The sequence below is a fragment of the Panulirus ornatus genome, chromosome 4 (assembly GCF_036320965.1).
Source record: "Panulirus ornatus isolate Po-2019 chromosome 4, ASM3632096v1, whole genome shotgun sequence".
Classification (NCBI taxonomy): domain Eukaryota; kingdom Metazoa; phylum Arthropoda; class Malacostraca; order Decapoda; family Palinuridae; genus Panulirus; species Panulirus ornatus.
The window spans coordinates 61206968-61233618 of NC_092227.1; the positions used below are offsets into that span (position 1 = coordinate 61206968).

At 44.0% G+C, this 26651-nt stretch overlaps 1 protein-coding gene across 2 annotated transcripts in view; it reads left to right on the plus strand.

Annotated features, from left to right (window-relative positions):
• Myo61F (Myosin 61F) overlaps positions 1–26651 on the plus strand; it is a 283730-nt gene that overhangs the window by 25797 nt on the left and 231282 nt on the right. The gene's annotated exons all lie outside the window — the stretch shown is intronic.

Below are 26651 nucleotides of genomic sequence, written 5' to 3' on the forward strand. Positions count from 1 at the left end.
CTCAGGTGAGGAACAGTGTCGTATGCCATTTGGTAGTCTAAGAACACACACATTCTTCACATTCACTCTGATATACAGGGTGGTGATTCTCTCTCTCTCTCTCTCTCTCTCTCTCTCTCTCTCTCTCTCTCTCTCTCTCTCTCTCTCTCTCTCTCGCACACACACACACACACACACACACACACACACACATTCGTTTGGATTTCCCACTTGAGCGGGGTAGCGTCCAGTACAGATGACTGAGCCATAGAAGATTAAAAGATCCTCATTTGGTTCCTTCCTTTGTATGTATATTCATTTGGAGAGTGATACAGGAGGGAAAGGTTACCTGCCCTCCTGCTCCCGCCCTCTTAGTCGCCTTGTGGGACACCCATGACTTAACTGGGGCTTTGCCACCTGCAACGCAGATGGGAGACTTATATCACCATCTGCACCTGGAAAATCCGAGAAGTTTTTTCTTTTTTCGTTCAGAAATAATGTCCTTCTTGGCACGACAGGCGTGGAAAACTTTGTAGAATACTGCCTTTGAAATCCAAGGGTGCCGTATGTCCGAAAAGAGAGAGAACCCCTTAAACGAATCTACACCATGCCATCTGCCATCAGAAACAGCACTGGATCCACGATTGACAGGGGTCAAGAGTGCGTTGGACAAGTGTACCAGACCAGCCCAGCCAGGCTGCAGCTTCCAACAGACTGGTCGACCAACGACCCAATCTACCAGCCTGGGCCCAACCCGGGCTGTGGAGATGAAAACATCCAAAGACTCCTCGAGGTATTCTTTCTTCCCTCTCTCCAGGGATTATATATATATATATATATATATATATATATATATATATATATATATATATATATATATATATATATATATTTTTTTTTTTTTTTTTTTTTTATACTTTGTCGCTGTCTCCCGCGTTTGCGAGGTAGCGCAAGGAAACAGACGAAAGAAATGGCCCAACCCCCCCCATACACATGTACATACACACGTCCACACACGCAAATATACATACCTACACAGCTTTCCTTGGTTTACCCCGGACGCTTCACATGCCTTGATTCAATCCACTGACAGCACGTCAACCCCTGTATACCACATCGCTCCAATTCACTCTATTCCTTGCCCTCCTTTCACCCTCCTGCATGTTCAGGCCCCGATCACACAAAATCCTTTTCACTCCATCTTTCCACCTCCAATTTGGTCTCCCTCTTCTCCTCGTTCCCTCCACCTCCGACACATATATCCTCTTGGTCAATCTTTCCTCACTCATTCTCTCCATGTGCCCAAACCATTTCAAAACACCCTCTTCTGCTCTCTCAACCACGCTCTTTTTATTTCCACACATCTCTCTTACCCTTACGTTACTTACTCGATCAAACCACCTCACACCACACATTGTCCTCAAACATCTATATATATATATATATATATATATATATATATATATATATATATATATATATATATGTGTGTGTGTGTGTGTGTGTGTGTATGTGTGCGTGTGTGGGAATACCGGAACCAAAGTCCCTGAGGATGATAAAGTAATTAATCAAATAACATTTTTTATTATCATTTCGCAGTTTCTAGCGTTAGGGAGGTCACTCACATCCATTCTCTAGCTGTCATGTGCAAATATCGGAAAATATATGTAAGAAACTTGAATCTTATAGAAATTATCATTTGTTGCTGTCATGCGTTGTCTTGGGCCCGGTATATGTGTGTATATTTCTTTCTTTCATACTATTCGCTATTTCCCGCGGCAGCGAGGTAGCGTTAAGAACAGAGGACTGGGCCTTTGAGGGAATGTCCTCACCTGGCCCCCTTCTCTGTTCCCTCTTTTGGAAAATTAGTCGCCTTCTACGACACGCAGGGAATACGTGGGAAGTATTCTTTCTCTCCTATCCCAAGGGATAATATATATATATATATATATATATATATATATATATATATATATATATATATATATATATATATATATAAATGTATATATAGTTCCACTTTTTCTCATTGTATCTTTGAACTTTTCGATATGATTTGCATTTGTGGATGTCGTATCGTAACCGTACGTTGGTCAACACATGATTACCCTCAGGTCAGGCAGTGGACAAACAAAACTGCCGTGAGAGTCATGCAAGTATGTGAGTGTTGATGAGAATTTTGAAGTCAGCGTGTATGTTATGTGACAGTCTCAATACCAGCATTGTTTATACTTGATATTTGACCGTTAATTTTGTTGTTGTTGGTAAACCCGGCTCATATGAGTAAAAGTTGTATGAGATAGATGTCTCGAATTCTCCAGTGTACACTACATTATGTTATATATATATTTTTTTCATTCTTCTTTTGTTCGCATATTTCTCTGCGTTATTTCACGAACTTTCCCCGCGTCATACCTGTCTTTCAAAGAACATTGTGCCTAATTTTTCACCTTACTTTACGATGCATTGGCAGGTCTTCTACCCCCACAGCTGGGTCTGGGACCAAGCTGTGGTGTTGCTCCTACCTTACCTTACCTATACATTACGATGGTTTGGTAGGTCTTCTACCCCCACAGCTGGGTCTGGGACCAAGCTGTGGTGTTGCTCCTACCTTACCTTACGTATACCTTACGATGGTTTGGCAGGTCTTCTACCCCCACAGCTGGGTCTGGGACCAAGCTGTGGTGTTGCTCCTACCTTACCTTACGTATACATTACGATGGTTTGGCAGGTCTTCTACCCCCACAGCTGGGTCTGGGACCAAGCTGTAGTGTTGCTGTTCTGCTGTTTCAGGCTAGCGGAAGCTGCGGACTGCACAGGCTTACGATTAGATTTTGTAGCGATAAGTTGCTATATTGTGTGTACTCCAAACTCGTCATGGAAGCCGAGCGTAACCCTAAATGTGACAGCATCTTTTAGTTTTGTAATCTTGTTACTTCCTCCTACATGTTTTACTTTACACGTTTCATTACACTCGTGTGTATGTGCTGCCACTCCGTATGTTAGTTTCGTCTTCATTAGTTTTGAGACTATGACAGACAACCCAGTGTTGTGTTCAACAGCCATTTCATTTAGCGCAAGTTTGGCTAAAGCATCACACTTTATCACATCTTAGGAGACTAGTGTGACACTGAATCCGCAACTCTTTGGGTTGAAATAATTGGTAGGTAATGCTCCTATATTTGTATTTAGCTTGTGTTACAAGCACGTTACTTTCTGGTCCTGTGTTAAGTAGTGAAGATCGTCCTTCGGAGGCAGTTAACCCGTGAGTGGTGGTTCGTTTCTGCAAGCGTCGTCCATCGCGCCCTTGATGGTCTGCTGGGGCTATATTTTACTTGGACTTATCCTCCGTCTCCCAGTGAGGTACCGGAGACTCTTATCTTCTAGGAATGTCCGGTGTGTCAGATATGATATCCAACTCCTGTTTGCGCAACAGGGAGTACACCCACCCCCTCGGTGGTGCTTTTTAAGTCGTTCGCGGTCATTTGCTTGTGAAACGAGGTTATTCGTCTGGGCTTATCACCAGAGTGTTCGATAAGATCGCATATAATATTTTTTTTTTTCTTCAGTGCATTGAACCAGTAATTAACGTCTTGAAGCCTCAGAGAAAATATACAGGAAACTTGTGAAGTGAATAATATTGAAGAGTTTGTCAATATGTGTTATCCTTGACGAGGCCTGTTGTCGAAGCTTGATCTTTTGGTCAGTGTTGTGTTGGCGAGCGTCTTAGGCAGGGGGCGTTGAGCAAGGCGAGGCTGGCCTATATTTATCGTCCAATTCTTGTTTCTCAATCAGTCATTTAGGTCACGTTTTCCCTCGGTTTACCTTGACATTACCTGCTGTATGACCCCTAAGGATTTCTTCACCCCCGTGAGCATCCCAAAGTTTCTACGCGGATCTGAGGATTCTGTTCCACCAAGTTGTCTCAACACGTACGGTGGGTAAGATTCTGGGGGACGCTGCCTGTAATGACTTTACTCAGGACAAGATGAGCCACTTTTGGTAAGTGGCTGAATCTCCGGACCTCGTCCAGATGAGTGCCGTAGAACCCTTGCTCAAGCAGTATTGAGAAAGTTTCTTGTTGTCCTCAACATGTTTGATGTGGGAGAAAGGGCAAAGTAATTCTACTTACGATTTATATTAATGTTGATTACTCACGCTTGCATTGTGTCCTACTGTCATACATTTGGTTATTTGAATGTGTAGTGTGAGGAGCGCCAGAACACAAGTTGTATATACTTTCTGTAAATAGTTTCCTAAATTTGTCGCAGTCATGACGGTGTTGGCTAATTGGGTTGATATTCGGAGTAGGATATATTATATATATATATATATATATATATATATATATATATATATATATATATATATATATATATATATATATATATTTTTTTTTATTTTTTTTTTTTTTTTTTTTTTTCATGACTTATGATACAAGCCAAAACATGACCAATCGTAGTCATCTCGGATGAAAGGTGAGATTAGAGGAAGAGAAAAGAAAAGACGCTAAAGAATTTCTGTTCTTCGTTGTACAATGGAGAATAGAGGTGTCATAATGGTTTGTCCTCGTGAGGCTGGTCTCCACACTGAAGCTGTAGGAAGCAGCAGATAGACACGTGTCACGGGTCAAGGTCATGGGGCTAAGACGCAACTCACAAGAGCAGTGGTTGAAATAATGACTGGAGAACAGAAAGAAGGAAGCCGCGTTTCTTTGTTTTTTTTTTTGCTCCCGAGAGCTGGCTGCTTGTGTACCCCCACCACTAGCTAGACCACGCGATGCTCGGCAAGCTGCTGCGTCCCATCATTACTGCGTGACAGTTAGCAAGTCGAAGGTGGGCCGCTTTGATAACTGTTTGTTTCCCCACACCATGAAGCTCTGGGACTTTACCCTCTCATGTCTTTCCCACTACCTATGACCTGGCACATCTTAAAAGAGGTTTTTCACTTCCTCCAAAATTCGTAGATACTTTCTCTTGTCTTCTTTTTCCATTTCACTAACCTCTCTCAATCTGATCCTGGCCTTGATGTGGACTTCTGTCAAGTGATTGGAGCTTCCAGCGTAAAAAGGAAAAGTATCACAGTGTGAGGAAAGGGATGGTTGGTTGAAGGTAGAAGATTGCGTGAGAGTTGATACAAGGAAAGGCTATTGATTTCATTTTGACCAAGAGTCAGGTGGTAGAGGAGTCGAACCCTCGACATGCGAGCAGTGTTTAGTGCTGGGATGAATGATCGTCTTCGTAGATATGGTATACTTGCTCGCAAGAAGGAAAAAGATAATTGATTGCTTGCATGAGACCTGTAGTACCTCCGGCTTTTGGGAAGCCGATTGTGTGATGTTCATTGAGTTTCTTAGACAGAGGATAAGGTTGTGTATATATATCGTTAATGGGATGGCCTTGATTAGGGCCTCAGTTGCCAGTGCCGTCTCAGCTAGCATAAAAGATAAAGAAAATGGATGGGGTAAAGATAAAACAATAAAAAAAGGCTGTCATACCCCCCTCCCCTCCCCTCTCCTACAGCAACAACCGGCAGGAAAGAGGATGGAAGAAAATAAAAGCATGAGTTTGGGAAGTAAGCCAACATGGCGTGCAACGGGATAGAACGAAAAGGAAGATCCTACCGTAAAGTCCACCTTCACTAGCCCGTGGTGGCTCATATTGTGTGTGTGTGTGTGTGTGTGTGTGGCGCCGCTAACAAACGTGGAGCATCGTGTGTTCAGGGAGCTGTATGACCCTGATGCAGATTATGTTACCTGTAGGTGCCGTCCTGGCTCTGTGTCTTGAAGCATACGAGTTTCGAACGTGCCTCGTCATTCCCAGGTATTACGAGGTTTCCAGACGCTCTGTGATGATTGGACGGAGCCGGACATGGATGAAACGGGTGGCTGGTTCGTTGACATTTTGAAAATGAAACGGTGAAAGTAACAGGTGATTTGAGGCAGTAAAAGTGGAGACGATCGGATGATTCGAAAAAAAAAGAAATATTTTGCCGTTCAGTTATGAAAGATCTTGTCATGAGAAGGGTCGAGTGTGTTATGAAATTTGTTTGGTCATTGTGCATCGGTAGACACCCCCCCTGTTGAATACCTGGTTAAGTCTTCGGGGGTCTTAACACTCACAGTCAGGGCTGAGCCTAGGCTGTTGGACTGGGTCGTTTGGTCGACCCAATTGTTTTGGAAGCCGCACCCCTCAGGCCTACATAGACCCCGCAACTTGGGCTGGTCTGGTGTGGTACGTTTTGTATGAACTTGTCCAGTGCACGCTTGAACTTCTCTACCCGCGCATCCCAGGCTGTTTCTGATGGTAGATGGCAAAGTGTTGAAGACTCTTTGGCTCCCGAGGCTTAATGTGTGCTCTGTCTTTGTGTATGTCGCACCTTGGGATGTCAGAAGTGGTATTTTACAAAGTCTTCCATGCCTGTTGTGCCAGTAGATTGTCATTTCCGAACGTAAGTTCTGATTCATACTTTCTAGGAGTTTCCTGGTGAAAATGGTGATTTACCTCTCCCGTCTGTTCTCCAGAGAGCAGAGCCTCGGAGATTTCAGCCGTTTCCAGTCATTTGCTTCCTTCACCACATTAATATGGTCTGTGAAACATCTCTGGACACTCTGATTCAGCAATTATCGTCCGCCTTGTCGGGCAAAGTTAGAACGAAACAATATTCAGTTCATGAATCAATTAGCGCTTTGAATGGTGTTCCTTCTCTTGCCTTGAAGGTTAGCAGGATCCAATCTACCATCCTTTTGCATGAGGGAACCTGTTTTGTTGTATACTCGGAAGTTTGGCGCTAGACATTATCATTCCGTGTTCTTGCGCATTATTCAACTGTTTTATGATAGCGCCCTGTATCTGTCTGCTGTTCTGTATCGTTTCTGATTTCTTCATTTTGCCCATACCGAAGGAATTGAAACTTTTCTCCATTGAAAAGTATGTTTTTCTCGTTTACCCTGTTGAATACTTCGTTTATGTCTCTTTTCAGCCTTTTTAGGCATCTTCTGATGCAGTGATTTTCATATTTTTATCATCTACAAAGGATGATATGAAAATACGGCTCGTGTTTGCGTCAGTGTCTAACATAAGACTGAGGAACAGGACAGGTGTGAGTACTGTTTCTCGAGGAACTGGGCTTTTTTACCATGGAATGCTTGGAGATGGCATGGTTTACAACACTGCGTTGTGATCTATGACTTAAAAAGTTGTGCATTCGTTCTCGCCAGTTTTCCCGGTTATATCTTTCGCATTTTGTGTACACTGATCCAGTGGTGACAATTTATCAGATTGCTTTTGTAAAGTCCGTGTAAATCACTTTGGCATTTTATTTGTTTTCCCTAGCTTCAGCAGTCGTATCATTGTATTAGCAACTGACTGTTTTCCTCTGACAAGTGAGCCAGCAGGGTGTTTGTGGTCGAGTGTGGATCACCAGGAATGTGAACAATGTGCTAATTACTGTTGCTTAATTCCTGGTTTAATTGGCCATTATGGTAGTTGGGATAGGGCAGTGCGAAAAGGGGTAATTGCTTAACCACCCTCCCCCTCCATTGTGCACGATGGTCTGTCCGTTCCTTGAGCACAACGGCAACAGTATTTATCATGATGAGACGACCCTTGAGCACGACAGTACGACCCCTTGAGCGCGGCGTTATGACCTTTGGGTGTGGTAGCCAGGCACCTGACCTGTTCTTTGACATCAGGTCAGATCAAAGGCTCAGCCAGCTGTTATACCCATAGGTGGTACCGTCGTCGTGCTCGTGGGTCGTACCGTCGTGCTCATGGGTCGTACCGTCGTGCTCGTGGGTCGCACCGTCGTGCTCATAGGTCGTACCGTCGTGCTCATGGGTCGTACCGTCGTGCTTATGGGTAGTACCGTCGTGCTCGTGGGTCGTACCGTCGTGCTCATGGGTCGTACCGTCGTGCTCATGGGTCGTACCGTCGTGCTTATGGGTCGTACCGTCGTGCTCGTGGGTCGTATCGTCGTACTCATGGGTCGTACCGTCGTGCTCGTGGGTGGTACCGTCGTACTCATGGGTCGTACCGTCGTGCTCGTGGGTCGTACCGTCGTGCTCGTGGGTCGTACCGTCGTACTCATGGGTCGTAACGTCGTGCTCGTGGGTCGTACCGTCGTGCTCATGGGTCGTACCGTCGTGCTCATGGGTCGTACCGTCGTACTTATGGGTCGTACCGTCGTACTCATGGGTCGTACAGTCGTGCTCATGGGTCGTACTAGAGGCGTTGCATGGAACAGACAGGGCGATTGCTTCATTTCACCTTGCCAGTATTATTTCGTTTCTGTTTAATGAGTGATTTTGTTACTGGTCATTCAAGATTCTTTTTGGGGGATGAGGGGGGTAAGCAACACCAGGACACAAAGGTGTATTAGACACAGCCCTGGAAGGTCTCCCTTATGTGACACTTTACGTAGGACTTCTGAATTTTGCGGATGTAAATCCCTTGCATAATCCACTGGGACAGTTTGGTTTCTGGACGGGAAGATCTTCTTGCCTCTCTCAGTCATACTTGACCACTATGATGAGACTGGTGAGGTACTGGGGAACAGACAGCATACTGATGTGATTTACACAGACTTTGCTAACCCATTCGATGTATGGAACACACAAAATGCGTAAGATGGACATAGCTGGAAAGACTTGAGGAATAGATATAATATATATGCTACTCCTGAACTAATACATCTCAACACGTTGTTGTGAACCAGACCATTTCCAGTACCTCCACGGTGAAACTCTCACTCTCTTAAGGAACCATACTTACATCCTTCTTGTTGCTAATTCTTATATCTATCCTTGACACGAGTCACAGTTTCATATCAACCGTTACACATGACGCGAGAAGTGAAAGTCTCGTCAGTGCGCTGGAAGGATATAGAGAGAGACACATGAATAAAGTCTTCCTCTGGGCTTTTCAGTGGGAGTAAGTTTCAAATTCTCCGTTACGGGGAAAATGAGGACATCAAGAATGGTACAGAATATAGGACAGACACAGACAGACTCTGTTGTATCTCAGATGAGTGATGTGAAAGACTTCGGAGAGAAAATGTCTGACGAACTCACTTTCAGCGAACAACAAAACAACAGTTAGCTTTTCCAGAAGAATGGTGGGATGGATCCTGCCGACTCTCAAGACGAGGGAAGAAAAATGAATGATGGTTCTTATATATATATATATATATATATATATATATATATATATATATATATATATGCACTTTTTGGAGGCTCCAATCAGGGAGAAACGTCCACATCAAGGCCAGACATTAATTCAAATATAGAGAGGATTATGAAGGAGAAAAATAATTGAATATAAATATATTAATATACCGACATCTCTCCATAAGGCCGGCGTAATGGTAGAATTCGAAAGTGTTCAGAGAACCTTCACCGCCCATATTAACGTGGTAAAGGAGCTAAATCTTTCTGGAACGGTTGAAATTTTCTGGAATTCCAAGAGCGGTGTATCATCATCCGTTCCAGGAAAATTTTCGAAGCCATGGTCTCCAACCTTATACTCGGATATTGAAAAAAAGTCCCACTGGCTCGACATGCTTGAAAGACTGTGCCAAGTCTTACCGCGGATATTAGAAAGGTGCGATATGCACTGGAAGAGAGAGAACACCTTAAACATCCTCGGCCCGAGGCTTCAACACGTTGCCTGCAGTCATCAGAGACACCAGTGGAGAAGTATAACATTGCCCTGGACACGCATTATCATGGTTTACCATACCAGTCATGCTGATGTGACTACGTAAACCTGCGGGACGCTGCTTCCAACAACAGCGTGACCAACCAACGGACCTCCGCCACACACAAGTGGTGCAAGTTCGAATTGAGCCGTTGGAGGGCGTAGTGTGCTCAGGGCGCGGTCATTGCGCTATGTTCGTGTTTATATATATACCCCCACGTATGACAGTAAGTTGGGTAATACTGTTAGCTACTGATTACTGTGAGCCTGCCGGGAAGTGACCCACGGAGACCCCGTTCCTTCCGGGCGTGAGACGAAGGGCATTCGATTACTAGTAATCGAATAGTCAATTCTTTTATGGGGTCCAAAGCCTAATCGTTAGCGCACCCCGTTCGAATTCTACCGTCGGAGGGCATTATTTGATATATATATATATATATATATATATATATATATATATATATATATATATATATATATATATATATATATATATATATATAATTTATTTTTTCATTATACTTAACCTCCATCTCCCGCGTTAGCGAGAGAAAACACGAGGAAGGCCCAACCCACCCTTATACACACACACACACACACACACACACACACACACACACATTTATATTGTAATAATGATAATGATAATAATAATAATAGTGATTATTATTATTTTTTTTTTTTTTTTTTTTTTTTTTGAAATTCGAGTAGAATACCTGAATTTCAGGAAATCGAATGCAAAGAAAAGCACAGAAACATCCATCACGTTTGACAACATTTGTAGGAAGGAAAAGTTGCCACTTGTGGTGTGTTGTGTTGAGGGCAAGATGGACACAAAGCTGTGGGGGGGGGGAGGCGCTGGAGGGGGAGTGGACAATGTCCATGTTTGTTCGTCACCCACGAAAGTCTTTTAGAGAGAGAGAGAGAGAGAGAGAGAGAGAGAGAGAGAGAGAGAGAGAGAGAGAGAGAGAGAGATTCACTAAGATCAAGAGATGTAGTGAATGCAAGGAGGGAAAACGCTCTATGCATCCAGGGCTCAAAACTGTTTACCGTATTACCGCTGGCCGGTAGAGGTGTTCATCGGAGGAAGTTACACAAAGTCTGGACAGGTTTATACAACGTTGCACCAGACCAACCAGGAGTGTGGTGATCATGTAGGCCTGTGGGTCTGGCCAGAGGAGGGACACGACGGCTTGATCCCACACACCACCTGTGCGGATAGAAAACCTCCCAAATTATCGCACGGTAAAATCCCAGACCCAGCTGTGGGGGGATAGAAGACCTACCAAACTATCGTAATTAAGTAGGACTTTGAAGGAGCTATGAATATATTTGCTGATTGTCCTAAGAGTGTATTTTGGGTCAGGTTGGGGGGATGAAAATAGATGAAGGACAGTGAGGGACACCACCTGCCACACTATGTAAACCTTGAGGAAACCCCCAAGATGTGTTGCACCAGCCAGTCCCCTGGGAGAGGTCCTCGCTGACCAGCGCTGACGTGTGCCGGGGAGGCATCGTACACTGACACGCATATCTTACCAGTATTTTTTTTAGTATGTTGGAGGCTCCAGTCACGGAGGAGAGTCCATAAGAAGGCCGGGCCTCAATTGAAATATACAGAGGTTAATGAAAGGGCGAAAGAAAAGATGAGGAAAAACATTGACGAATTTTGGATTGATTTGCTTTGTGCCGGTATCCCCCAGCAAGTTTTTTTTTCTTTTTTTTTGTCGGAAGTGAAAAACTTCTCTTTTGAAAAGTGCCATGTCACTGTTACTGGGAAAGACACAAGATGGGGTGGGGCTTGAGAGACAGGCAAGTCTTCTACCCATGAGTAGGGTATGGGACCTTTCCTTACCCTACGTATACCTTACGATGGTTTGGCAAGTCTTCTACCCCCACAGCTGGGTCTGGGACCAAGCTGTGGTGTTGATCCATCCTTACCTTACGTATACCTTACGATGGTTTGGCAGGTCTTCTACCCCCACAGCTGGGTCTGGGACCAAGGTGTGGTGTTGCTCCTACCTTACCTTACGTATACCTTACGATGGTTTGGCAGGTCTTCTACCCCCACAGCTGGGTCTGGGACCAAGGTGTGGTGTTGCTCCTACCTTACCTTACGTATACCTTACGATGGTTTGGCAGGTCTTCTACCCCCACAGCTGGGTCTGGGACCAAGCTGTGGTGTTGCTCCTACCTTACCTTACGTATACCTTACGATGGTTTGGCAGGTCTTCGACCCCCTCAGCTGGGTCTGGGAACAAGCTGTCGTGTTTCTTCCCAGCTTAGGCTGCTGGGGGCTGCGGTCAGTAGGCCTACGTGTTCTCTAAATGTCAGTGAGATAATAAATACATACACAACTCAGGTCAGGCGAGAACGAGGATATTAGCTTGAACAATACGAGTCTTAACGGCGTTTCTAGGTCAAGGTGCAAGAGGAAACTCACAATATTTTTTTTCATCCTCTCTCTCCAATGTTCCTCATGATTGAGGCCTCGAACTGAGCGAAAGCGATGGTTCAGAGTTCATGTAATGACGGGAAAGAGAAACTGGGGGGGGGAAAAGGATGCCAGAGCAGTTCAGGATGGTGATTGTGGATATGAACACTGGCGGTGTAAGTAGGAATGAGTGTGAGGTCACCTACATGGCCAGGCCTCGCGAAGAATGGAAAGTTGAACTTGTGTCATTCAGCCGGAGGGAAAGTGAGGGAGGTGACCTTTGTCGTGTTGTTGACCCCTTGTGGGTCGGAGGTCACGGCGGGAGCAGGGTTGAGGGGAGAGGTGGTGGTCTTAGGTTAAAAAATAGTTTGTTTTCAAGGGTAACTTTTTTTTTGGAGGGGTGGATTTTTGTACTTATGGCCTCTCGTTGTTATAATGGACAAAAACCTGTTTTTCACTTTTAGAGATGTATGACAGCGCCTTTTTGAACCATAAATATCTTCTGTGCTTCTTTGTTTATTTGATCCAAAAGTCTGACGAGCGAGTACACGTTTAGCAAACCAATTAGCGATCGTTCGCTGGGCAGAGAACCGAAGATTAGATACAGTAAATTTGTCGAGATCGACCAACAACAGCAACTTATTGATAAACAAATTCATATTCTTAGGAGTGACTTTTTTTTTTCCTGTCAGCTTTTAAATATTTTTTCTCCCATGTTTCTGTTTCCCTCTGGGTTAATTTGAAGCTTCGGAAGGCGAATTCGCCTGCGCGGTGCCCCACGTGTGTGTTGAACGCTGTCCTCGTTCCCTCTCCACTTGTCGAACGGAGACCTGAGTGTGTTATCACCTATTTGTACCGTGCGAGGAGGGAGTTTCACACCCATGGGCCTCCATCTCTTGAACATCATAGAATCTGGTGAATATCTGGGGGGGGGGGGAGTCTTTAGGGGTCTTCACCCCCCCACAGCCCAAGCTGAGCTCAGGCTGCTGGTATGAGTCGATGATGATCGACCAAAGTTGTTGAAGGCCGTAATTTTGTACGCTCGTCTGTGTTTACCACCGCCTCGTTCAGTTTGTTTCTCTCACCCCACCAACATTCTTGTAAAGTACTTCTTTACGTATTCTTTAACGAGTTTCTCGCACATAATGTCGTGTTATGATCTCTGGTGGTTTTACTCTCCACGGCTTTCGAGGAACCATTACGTCATTATTCTGGTATGTGTGTGTGTGTGTGTGTTAAATGTACATTTGAACACTACAACATGTATACGAGAGAGAGAGAGAGAGAGAGAGAGAGAGAGAGAGAGAGAGAGAGAGAGAGAGAGAGAGAGAGAGAGAGTATCGTGTTACGTACTTAAATGGGACCAGCGACGAGATTTTTCCATTAGGCTAGGCTAGCGTGTGTCTTTCTTCATCAGCGCTGCCGTGTGTCTCTGCCACCACGCACATTTTGCCTTATGTCATCCCTGGGTTATGTGAACTTTTTTTGTATCCATGTATCAAGGTTTCTCTAAAGTGTTTTGCAGTACTGTATTTAAACTTATTTTTTTTTGATTCGCTGAGCTGTTGTATAGTTCCAGGGTGTTACTGCAGACTTAGTTACTCTCTGATATGTCCCAGGGTGTTACTGCAGACTTGGTTACTCTCTGGTATGTCCCAGGGTGTTACTGCAGACTTAGTTACTCTCTGGTATGTCCCAGGGTGTTACTGCAGACTTAGTTACTCTCTGGTATGTCCCAGGGTGTTACTGCAGACTTAGTTACTCTCTGATATGTCCCAGGGTGTTACTGCAGACTTGGTTACTCTCTGGTATGTCCCAGGGTGTTACTGCAGACTTAGTTACTCTCTGGTATGTCCCAGGGTGTTACTGCAGACTTAGTTACTCTCTGGTATGTCCCAGGGTGTTACTGCAGACTTAGTTACTCTCTGATATGTCCCAGGGTGTTACTGCAGACTTAGTTACTCTCTGGTATGTCCCAGGGTGTTACTGCAGACTTAGTTACTCTCTGATATGTCCCAGGGTGTTACTGCAGACTTGGTTACTCTCTGGTATGTCCCAGGGTGTTACTGCAGACTTAGTTACTCTCTGGTATGTCCCAGGGTGTTACTGCAGACTTAGTTACTCTCTGGTATGTCCCAGGGTGTTACTGCAGACTTAGTTACTCTCTGATATGTCCCAGGGTGTTACTGCAGACTTAGTTACTCTCTGGTATGTCCCAGGGTGTTACTGCAGACTTAGTTACTCTCTGGTATGTCGCAGAGTGTTACTGCAGACTTAGTTACTCTCTGGTATGTCCCAGGGTGTTACTGCAGACTTAGTTACTCTCTGGTATGTCCCAGGGTGTTACTGCAGACTTAGTTACTCTCTGGTATGTCCCAGGGTATTACTGCAGACTTAGTTACTCTCTGATATGTCCCAGGGTGTTACTGCAGACTTAGTTACTCTCTGGTATGTCCCAGGGTGTTACTGCAGACTTAGTTACTCTCTGGTATGTCCCAGGGTGTTACTGCAGACTTAGTTACTCTCTGGTATGTCCCAGGGTGTTACTGCAGACTTAGTTACTCTCTGATATGTCCCAGGGTGTTATGCAGACTTAGTTACTCTCTGATATGTCCCAGGGTGTTATGCAGACTTAGTTACTCTCTGATATGTCCCAGGGTGTTATGCAGACTTAGTTACTCTCTGATATGTCCCAGGGTGTTACTGCAGACTTGGTTACTCTCTGGTATGTCCCAGGGTGTTACTGCAGACTTATTTACTCACTGATATGTCCCAGGGTGTTACTGCAGACTTAGTTACTCTCTGGTATGTCCCAGGGTGTTACTGCAGACTTAGTTACTCTCTGGTATGTCCCAGGGTGTTACTGCAGACTTAGTTACTCTCTGATATGTCCCAGGGTGTTACTGCAGACTTAGTTACTCTCTGGTATGTCCCAGGGTGTTACTGCAGACTTAGTTACTCTCTGGTATGTCCCAGGGTGTTACTGCAGGCTTAATGACTGTCCTACCCCTTGTTGCGACACTTAATTCAAGGACGTGGTTTTTGAAATCCTCAAATTGTTGTCATGTGTATAATACCCTGTAGCTCGCGTTTTGCTTTATGTAGGTCTTTTAGTCTCTTGGGAACTGAAATGCTGCGTTCGCTCCATTTTCCTTGCGAGACGTTTCAGTACTCAGGTTTGTTTTGATTACAGGAATAAATCGATCGTTTTCATTATTAATGTTTTGAATCTCATGGCGGAAGTTTCATTATCACTTATCACTTGAGCAAATGGTGTGTTGATCTATCGAGGTTTCTTCCATTTTCGTATGTGGTCGCAGTATATGTCCTTTAACTCTTGTTTTTTTTTTTTTCTCCCACAAATTTCACTCCTGTCTGTGGCGTAACCATTAGGCCAGATATCTTTCCATGAGATAGTTCTTCAAGTATCTCTTGAGTAAATTACATTTGATTATCTTTGTGTGTGTGTATATATATATATATATATATATATATATATATATATATATATATATATATATATATATATATATATATATATAAAGAGTTTCAGTCTGCATGTAATTACCCCTATGTCGTGGTCTGTGCTTATCTTGCTTGGCCTAGCTGGTGTCGTCTGAAAAACGCACTACATTTTCTGTTGCCTTTGTCTACGTTGTCTTATCGTTGTTATGACAAGTGTTGGGGATTATATTCTTTCCTGAGCAAGGGTGGGGGAAGGGGGACCGTGTGCACGTATGTATCATGTGTAAGAAAGGGACTGTATATATATATATATATATATATATATATATATATATATACACAGAGGGAATGTAGAGGTTGAAAGATATGCACAGAGGAAAAGTGAAGCATACAGTAGAAAAATGGACCAACAGATTAAGACGCGCGTAGTAACATATTTCAGTGGGAACTGGCGTTACTTACGTAGTCTGGCTGTCTTGCTGAGAGAAAAAGATGTTACGGATTACTCTTTGTGACGTGACCCTCCAGCCTATCGTGACGTGACCCTCCAGCCTCTCGTGACGTGACCCTCCAGCCTATCGTGACGTGACCCTCCAGCCTATCGTGACGTGACCCTCCAGCCTATCGTGACGCGACCCTCCAGCCTAGCAACCAGATCTCGACCAACTCCCTCACGCGATCAATAGTTTTAAAGAATAGAATGAAAACAGATCTCGTACCCTCGAGCTCTCTTCGTCCATCATCAGCCAGAAGGGCTGACCATTCCCCGGCTGCTACCAGGAACCACTGTCGCTGCCACTGACCAGCGTCGCTATGCAACACCATGAGGGTCAGCGTCTCCCACACACTACCGTCCACCTTATCAATGGCATCCTCTGTGTGGCTCCTGAATTCCTGCGGGAGCGCTGCACAGTAGGACCGTTGAGACGGTGTGCCAGGTTAGGTTACTCCCTCCGTCAGGCGCAGCCAGACGTCTCCTGAGACAGCCGCCTCCTCTCTTGACGTACGGCCTCCTAAACTAAAAATAACCAGCGATGCAAATTTACGTCATGGCGACGCGCTTTAAATCCGTCAGAGTGTAGGATGTGTTCGTTGAATGTCTGATGCAACGCGTTGATGTTCTTCCTCACTGATTCTGCCCCAGTGTGGTTGTAGGTTTTTGAATACTTCGTTTCCGCTTCGCCTGCCGCCAGTAGACCAACCAGGATCTGGTTGTTTTCAGAGGCCCTCCAGCCGCGGCCTCGTACAGTCTGAATTGCGCAGACGAGCAACACATCAGCTGGGTGCCAGACCATCGTAAGGTATACGTAAGGTAAGGTAGGAGCAACACCACACCTTGGTCCCAGACCCAGCTGTGGGGGTAGAAGACCTGCCAAACCATCGTAAGGTATACGTAAGGTAAGGTAGGAGCAACACCACAGCTTGGTCCCAGACCCAGCTGTGGGGGTAGAAGACCTGCCAAACCATCGTAAGGTATACGTAATGTAAGGTAGGAGCAACACCACAGCTTGGTCCCAGACCCAGCTGTGGGGGTAGAAGACCTGCCAAACCATCGTAAGGTATACGTAAGGTAAGGTAGGAGCAACACCACACCTTGGTCCCAGACCCAACTGTTTGGCTCCCTCATGGCGGCAGGACTTGCCATCCATCGGTATACTGTTGAAAGTAACTAGAACTCGTCATCCTCTGGTAAACTGGGGTAAGTGGGCGCCAGTGACTTGGGGGAAGGTGGCGGGTTGCTGTGCTGCTGCATGGCCCACCCTCCCACCTACCAGGTGGTAGAGATAAGGCAGGACTTACGCAGAACAAAGCGACGGTTGTTATAGCCTGCTGAAGAAAAACCTTATCGTCGTAATTTCTTATCTGATAATGTGTGTGGAGAGGCTTGCTTGTCCGGGTCACCGGCAGCGGCTCTCTCTCTCTCTCTCTCTCTCTCTCTCTCTCTCTCTCTCTCTCTCTCTCTCACTGACACACACACACACACACACACACACACACACACACACACAACCAGTGACTTGACCCCACTGGGAATGATGGCTCCACCAGCGTGAGTGTCAGGAGGGAAGGCATGTGATGGAAAGGAGAATGGCTTCACATCCCTTCGTAATCCATGCACACATCATCAGACTTGAACCTTTGCAGTAACCCTTACGACCACTCTTCCTTCCCTGTCTTTGACGTTTTCGAAGTCTTCCGAAGGTGAGATGTGATCGGTGTTAACAGTACTTGAATCTTTAATGCTCATGTAACAGTATTAAATTACAGCTTGTCTATGTAACTGGGGATGTCATTGTAATCCTTCAAACGCGTCGACTACCGTCACTGGTAGTCACTGTATCCACGGTCTTCAAGACATCGCAATGAAAAGGTTTAAATAGTCGTACTCAGAGGGGTCACACATCCTGGTGCTGGAGGGGTTAGGTTGTCGTACTGAAGGGGTTAAGTCATCGTGTTCAAGGTGTTACGTCGTCGTAGGTACTGGAAGGGTTACGACATCGTACTAAAGGAGTTCAAGTCGTCGTACTGGAGGGGTTACGCAGTCTTACTAAAGGATTTGAGTCGTCGCATTACTGAATACCTGGTGAGGTCTTCGGGGGGTCTTGATCCCCCCCACAGCCCTGGCTGGGCTCTGTTTGTTGGTCTGTTAGGTTGTTTGGAAGCCGCAGTCCGCAGGCCCACCTAGCCCCACCCAGCCTTGCTGGTCTAGCGCTATACTTGGTAGGTCCTTGTCCATTGCACTCTTGAGCTTCACTACAGAGCATCGCAAGGTGTTTCTGATGGTAGATGGCAAGGTGTTGAAGAGTCTTGGGGCCCCGGATGTTGAAGGTGTTCTCCCTATTTGAGCATATCGCATATCTTTGGGTTTCAGAAGTGGTATTCTACGAAGTCTTCCATGCCTGTCGTGTCGTGCCGGTACGGTGTTATTTCTGAATGTGAGTTAAGAACCATCCTTCTAGGAGTTTCGAGGTGTAGATGACGATATACCTCTCCCGTCTGCGCTCCTGGGATTACGTTTGTGCTGAATGGTTAAGCCGACTCACTGAAGGGGTTAAGTCGACGAAGTGAAAGGGTTAAGTCGACGTCCTGAAGGAGTTAAGTCGACGTAGTGTAGGGGTTAAGTCGACGTCCTGAAGGAGTTAAGTCGACGTACTGAAGGGGTTAAGTCGACCTACTGTAAGGGGTTAAGTCTTGTTACTGAAGGGGTTCAGCATAACTGTATGTCATGCGTAGCTTGGAAGACATGTAGTGATGGCTTTGCCCGTTGTCGTCCGTCCGTCCGTCAGTCGTGGTGAGTCGCATCTTGGTCGTGTTAAGAAGCTGTTCAGCCCAGCCATACGGGTCAGGTCAGACACATCTAAATATCTGATTAATCAAGTTATTCCCCACCTTGTGAGGAACTGAGTGTCGTAAGATCTATAACTTTGAATATTTTGCGAGTTATGCATACCCTTATAAAAAAGGTTAGATATCGAACTTAAACTAGCTCATAAAAGAAAGTTCCAACTTTGATGATAAAACTTTTAAGACACGTTTTTATTGTCCTCCAAACTGTTTTCATGCATTATGATTTCCCTCACTATAACTATGGCAGGAGCACTGTGAGCGACACAAGTGTCTAGTGCAACTCCCCTCAAAAGGTTTAAGAACCATGTATACATTTACTTGACCCAAATCGAGGCTTTGGCACAAGTGGGTTGTATTTTTTTTTTTTTCTTTTTTTGGGGGGGCATACTATACTGATTTATTGACCGATTTACACGTATCTTAATTAATTCACTTATTGCCTTATCTACTTTTTTCACTTGTATAAAATGTGTAGGTATGTGGTTGGTGCGATGCTCTGGCTCCACACCAGCCGGTAGTCCGACGTGGCATGCACTTGGCCCCAACACCTGTGCTGCGCATGACTCATCGTAGCTCTCATGAACACCTGTTGCTCCCCTCTACCTTCCCTCACAGCTGTTGCTCCATGACACCAGTTCCACCCTACGAGACTTGTAGGTATTTTGATACCTGTAGTGTCTGTGATAACTGTAGCTTCATGTAGCTCTTGTAACCTCAGTTTGACCTGTATCGCTACAGGATAGGCTCGTCTCGACCTCCACATCTGTGGGGGTTGTGTGTCATTGTGACACCTGTAGCTCCAGTGACACAGTTAACCCCCGTGTAACGTTCTGTGGGGCTTGTAACACCTGCTTCCGTGGTGACACACATATATACACTGTGTCATTAGTCGCCTCTCTTAAGACCTGTCGTTGGCGTGATAGAGCACCTCCTGTGTTACCTGTCAACTGTATATGGTATACGTAAACTCACTGACGCTTGTAGACAGTGCTACGCTTGTAGTTCAGCGCTACACTTATGACCCAGACTAGCGCTTGTAGCTCAGTACTACGCTTGTCCTTCAGTAGGACTGTTTATGGTTTAGATACGTCTGTAGACGTCCGTAGTGTCTGGACGCTGCGTGGCACTAGGGAACCCCTTGGTATAGGCTGTAGCTCCCAAACAACCCCTTGGGGCACGACTGTAGGACCCGGAGAGTGCGACGGTACAGCCCCTGATGTGCGATGACCTTCAAAGGGTAGTCCTAATGGGTCAGGTCAAAGGTCAGGCTATCATATAACCAAGCGTCGTTCGGAAACTGTAGCCATTTTCGTTAGGGGTAAATACAACTGAGTACGACACAGGTTACAAGTTCTATTTGCTCTGTTTTGACAATTTTCTTGAAGATATATCTCAAAAACTCAATATAAATGTTCAGGAAATACATGACGTTGAATAGTAATGGTTCCCTGTGACTGCCTTTCATCTCGTGATGGTTGGGAGCTCCGGCCAAGGCTCCATTCCAAACTTCTCGCTGATATCCACTTGATTAAAAAAAAAGAAAGTTTTTCTTTCTTAAATCATAAACCTAAGGTCATTAATGTTATGATTGAGATTGAATTCATCTGACACAGAATTTTCAGCTGCTATTGAGGTGCAGGTTCACCAGGCATCCGTCATGTATATGACAGAATCGTCCCCGGTAATGTACTACATACGTACCTGGTCGGTGGATGCTTTCTACCAAGTGGTGTGGTTTACACAGGTTTATGTAATGTTCCGAAAGTATACACGGGTTCGTGGATGTGGCGGGGTGATGTGTAAGGTATATTGTGTGTACTAGTTTCTGGTCTGTTCCATTTCCTCCTCATTATTATTATTATTATTATTGTGGTGACGTTTGTGTGTGGAGAGAATGTTTGGCGTGACGTAATGCGTCGTCCTGTGTGGCATGCATTTGTTTGGCTTGTTGCACGTCTCGTATCCTATTGTGGGGTGTATTTGTTTGTTCCAACTGACGTTATGTCCTATGCAGAGTTATCCTTCCTCTGTCTTTTCTTATATTTATTATGATGTATGATGTCTTGGGTTGACTGGCTGTGTTGTTCCTGTTTTGCTCTGGTGTATTGAATTAATGTTTCCTGTAGTATGGTTTACCGTTGATGATGGTTCGATGACACAGTGCTTGGTGTCCTGTTGAATGGTGCGTGTAAGAACGGATATTAGTATTCTGTGATTATTTCAACTCAAAAGTAAGAGTCACTGGAAAAAGGTCTCGAGGAAGGCAACACAATGGCACCGGAAGAGTGAGAGAGAAGTTACGTTGAGAAGTTAGAGGCTATAAATTTGTCCATCATGGAAAAGAAAACAATAACTTGATCACAACCCGGAAATTTTAGAACCAGTTTGGTGACGTCAGCAGTGAAGTTTTTTTTTTTTTTTCGAAAGATGCAAAGACAGAAGAGCCAGAGACCATAAAATGAAAATAAGCAAGAAATGTGTTCGATAAGATGTCAAGCGCTTTTATAATAGTATGGTTACTGGATGAATGAAGTGATATGGACGATGTTGGAATTTGTGGTAGAGTTGTGTATAGTCAAAAAGATGGATTCCTCATGAACATAGAACTGCCTCCTGTTACAAATAGGGTAGCAATTAATGGGGTTTGAGGGGCACTGAAATTTGTACTTATTTCATAGTAACCAACATGGCACGTAAGAGGCCATTCCTCTATTGTGGCCAACATGGATGAAAGTAGAAATAGTGAGGAAAAGAATGAAGTAATTATTATTCATTGGAACATCTTAGGTATGTATATTTGCGTGTGTGGACGTGTATGTATATATATGTGTATGTGGGTGGGTTGGGCCATTCTTTCGTCTGTTTCCTTGCGCTGCCTCGCTAACGCGGGAGACAGCGACAAAGCAAAATGAATAAATATAAATAAACTCTTACAGATGGAAAGGTTGTGGGTAGGGAGAGACGTAAGGAGGAAGGGCATTCCACAGTTTCAGTCATCTCTTGTGTGGCTGCTGTCCACACACTGAAGCTATTTCCGTTTTCTTTTACAACATCCGTGTTCCCTTGTGACAACATGCTACGGATGTCTCTCAGAAATGAAAGAACTGATGTCTTTGCGCACAGAGATATGATAAAGGGATTAATAAACATTTAATTTTATTTTGTGTATCTGTGAGAGGATGTGATAAGAGTCTGAGAAACATCTGAAAAGATATTTATTTGAAAATTTCCAGATAAGCTTGGCGTGGGGACGATGACGTAACCCCCAAATGTGAATGTGATAGAAGTTATCTTTACCACATAACAAGACATGATAATGTCAGAGGTTCATTCCTTAAAATAGGCGATATGACCTTTGAAGAAGACTGTTCTATCCTTGAACAAGGCGATACGACCCTTGACTAAGACGGTTCGATTATTAAGTAGAAATGTACGGCTGCCGTGGAGCGAAACGCTTCGATCGTGAAGGAAAACGAGGCGACCCTTGATCACGGCGGTACGAACCCTCGTGCACGAGGGGGTGAATTGGGTGATTTTCACCTTCCCGTTAAGACTATACACTGGAGGATTGACCTGATGCTGCGTTGTTTGGATCATTCTCCTCTACATGAAGCCTTATGCAGCTCCTGCTACCTGTAAGGTTATAGGTTTGGATTGTAAACCTTTTAAGTTTGAGGTGGCAGAAACGGATGATCACTGGTGGTTGGTGTGAAGGGTGGTGGGTCAGGGAATGTCTGGTGTGAAGGGTAATGGGTCAGGGAATGTCTGATGTGAAGGGTGATGGGTCAGGGAATGTCTGGTGTGAAGGGTAATGGGTCAGGAAATATCTGGTGTGAAGAGTAATGGGTTAGGGAATGTCTGGTGTTAATGGTGGTGGGTCAGTGAATGTCTAGTGTTCATGGTGGTGGGTCAGTGAATGTGTGGTGTGTAGGATGGTGGGTCAGGGAATGTGTGGTGTGTAGGATGGTGGGCCAGGGAATGTGTGGTGTGTAGGATGGTGGGCCAGGGAATGTGTGGTGTGTAGGATGGTGGGCCAGGGAATGTGTGGTGTGTAGGATGGTGGGCCAGGGAATGTGTGGTGTGTAGGATGGTGGGCCAGGGAATGTGTGGTGTGTAGGATGGTGGGCCAGGGAATGTGTGGTGTGTAGGATGGTGGGCCAGGGAATGTGTGGTGTGTAGGATGGTGGGCCAGGGAATGCGGATTCATGCTGCCCTCCCGGGGTGAGGGATGGCCTCATACCCCTCCCCATGGGTCCTAGTTATGGAGGCGGACGTGGTGAAGGTAGTGCTTATTTGATAATGATAACTGATGATGATAATAATGATGATAATAATGATAATAGTAATAATAATGATAATAATGATAATAATAATAATAATAATGATAGTAATGATAGTAATAATAATAATAATAATAATAATAATAATAATAATAATAATGATAATAATAATGATAATAATAATAATAATAGTAATAATGATAATAGTAATAATAATAACAATAATGATAATGATTATCTTTCGAAGTTAATGTATATGGCATACGTGAAGTTGAAATAAATGACATTTATACCTGGCCCCATTGTGCACATAAGTGAAGTTTGAACAGGTGTTACCAGTCACCCTAGACAGAAATACACACTAGAACAGCGCAGGTTGTCCTGCTGTGCCCTAATAGCTGGACCGGCCTAATATCTGTTCTAACGTTGTCTATTGTTGGAATCCTTGACATTTATAGAAACATAGAATATTTCCTATTGAACATGCATTCCGTTTTGATATATAAAGTATTTGCGAGGAACTAATAAGATCAGGGGCTGTGAACATACATACGAGAATTATTGTGACTTGTCTTCATGTTTACTATCAGAAGTATCAGGTAGGAAACAGTGTATATTGATATGGACTTTTTTTTCCCCACATTAAGTGAGAATCGAAAAGTTTCATGTAATTTCAGGTGGCTGCTTTGGATGAGAAACTGTAGAAGTTGGTGACTTGAGTTTGGTAAAGTGTGTGAAAGAAGAAAGTTCAGTAAATGTGAATAAGAGCAAGGTTTTTAGGCTCTGTAGGGTTGAGGGACAAGTCAATTTGGAGGTAAGTTTGAATGGAGAAAAGCTGGAGGAAGTGAAGTGTATTAGATATCTGGGAGTGGATTTAGCAGCGGATGGAACCATGGAAGCGGAAGTGAATCACAGGGTTGGGGAGGGGGCGAAGGTTCTGGGAGCGTTGAGGAATGTGTGGAAGGCGAGAACGTTATCTCAGAGAGCAAAAATGAGTATGTTTGAAGGAATAGTGGTTCCAACAATGTTATATGGTTGCGAGGCATTGGCTATAGACAGGGTTGTGCGGAGGAGGGTGGATGTGTTGGAAATGAAATGTTTGAGGACAGTATATGATGTGAGGTGGTTTGATCGAGTAAGTAATGAAAAGGTAAGAGAGATGTGTGGTAATAAAAAGAGTGTGGTCGAGAGAGCAGAAGAGGGTTTTGAAATGATTTAGACACATGGAGAGAATGAGTGAGGAAAGATTGACAAAGAAGATATATGTGTCAGAGGTAGAGGGAACGAGGAGAAACGGGAGACCAAATTGAAGGTGGAAGGATGGAGTGAAAAAGATTTTGAGCGATCGGGGCCTGAACATACAGGAGGGTGAAAGGCGTGCAAGGGATAGACTGAATTGGAACGATGTGGTATACCGAGGTGAACGTGTTGTCACTGGATTGAATCAGGGTATGTGAAGCGTCTGGGTAAACCCTGGAAAGTTTTGTGGGGCCTGGATATGGAAAGGGAGCTGTGGTTTCGTAGCATTACACATGACAGCTACAGACTGAGTGTGAACGAATGTGGCCCTTTTTCTTTTCCTAGCGCTACCTCGCCCGGAGGGGGGGGGGGGGGCTATTTCATGTTTAAAGGATTGGCAACGGGAATGGATGAAGGACAGCAAGTATATGTACATGTGTATGTATGTATATGTCTGTGGATGTATATGTATGTATACGTTGAAATATATAGGTATGTATATGTGTGTGTGTGTGGGCGTTTATGTATATACATGTGTATGTTGGTGGGTTGGGCCATTCTTTCGTCTGTTTCCTTGCGCTATCTCGCTAACCTGGGAGACGACGATTAAGTATAATAGATAAATAATATGAATGATATATACTCATGGTAGGAGGCTAAAATCTGAGGGAAACTATTGTGCATATAAACTGTCCTTGAACAGGCTGTCACTGATAATGAATTAATTGCTTCGGAGTTACGACATGGTTATTTTGCCGACTAGTTGGCACCAGCGAATCAACCAGCATTTTGCCTGGTGGTTAATTTTCCATGCGCTCCCCGAATTAAGTGGAAGTAGGAGGCTGGGGGTGATGGATGGTAACCTCCTGGTTGAAGGTTAGGCGAGGCTGATTGGTGTGCCAGTTTCAACACTAACACAACGCTTACACCAAGATGGCGTCGGGGATAAGCTTTTCTATGACCCTAGTGGACTTAGTGCGTTTAAGAGTGTATGGTAATTGAGAAATATATGAATCACGGTATATGCAAGCTGTTCATGTGAGTGGAAAAAATGTGAAATCTAGTAATGCAAATGAAATATAGGAAAATAATCAGGTTGGCAAGATAATATTTAGGTTATTCGTGCCGATTAAATTAGTTATGATTTAAGTTTAGCTCTGTACTGATGAGAAAGTTGGTTAATGATAAAGGTTACTCGTTTACACAAAATTGTGTTCGTATTAACCTTCACTTAATTGTTAGTATTCATTACCGACTTAATGCAAGAGATTTGTAAAAAAAAATTCTGCCCTATCTTTTATTAGACCAGAGACCATACTTTTCTTTTTCTCATACGTATGATTAAATATGGTTAACTATTTACAGTTCTCATGTGGTCAGTTTTGAGAGAGAGAGAGAGAGAGAGAGAGAGAGAGAGAGAGAGAGAGAGAGAGAGAGAGAGAGATCGTCATTAGGAGCAGCAGTAGGATCTTTGCTGAGGAAACGTTGCGCTAATACATCAAATTCTGTCCAATAAACTTCTGAACTTATGGAAGTGACAACACATAATTCATTATAGAAATTAGTTACTCTTTTTCCCATTTAGATAATGTGACGAACAATCTACAGTTAAGATCTCATAATGTACGCGCTATTGTTCTGTGATGTAGGCCAAAAGGAAGGGGCGTACACGTTATGAAGTTGTGTATCCTGCTTGTTGATGTTGTGGGACAATGACATGTTGGCTATGAAAAGTGGCACTGTTGATGGAAAAAAAAAAATTGCTATTCCCTAATAACAAGCTATTAAGTTCAATGCGGATTTATATTGTCAGTAAAATGGGAGTTACCATCTAATATTAAATGGAAAATTGACATGCATCGAACTCATTTTACAAATCATGGTTTTAAAGTTTAAAGGTTATTTGAACCAGTCAGGACATATGATCTTAAGCCAACTTTTTTTTTTGTGTGTCATATATTCCAATAGGGTGTGGTTTGTAAGTTTTGTACCCGTGGGAAAATGGTCAGGACAATGTGGATCACCTTCGCAGTAGATTATAGCGAATGACTTAATGTGTATGATTTAGATTCTATGTCTGTTTCTCAAAGAAAGATAGCTTTAATCTCTTGTCAACAAGGATCTCATGGAGCTCTAATCTAATAGAAGATATATATATATATATATATATATATATATATATATATATATATATATATATATATATAT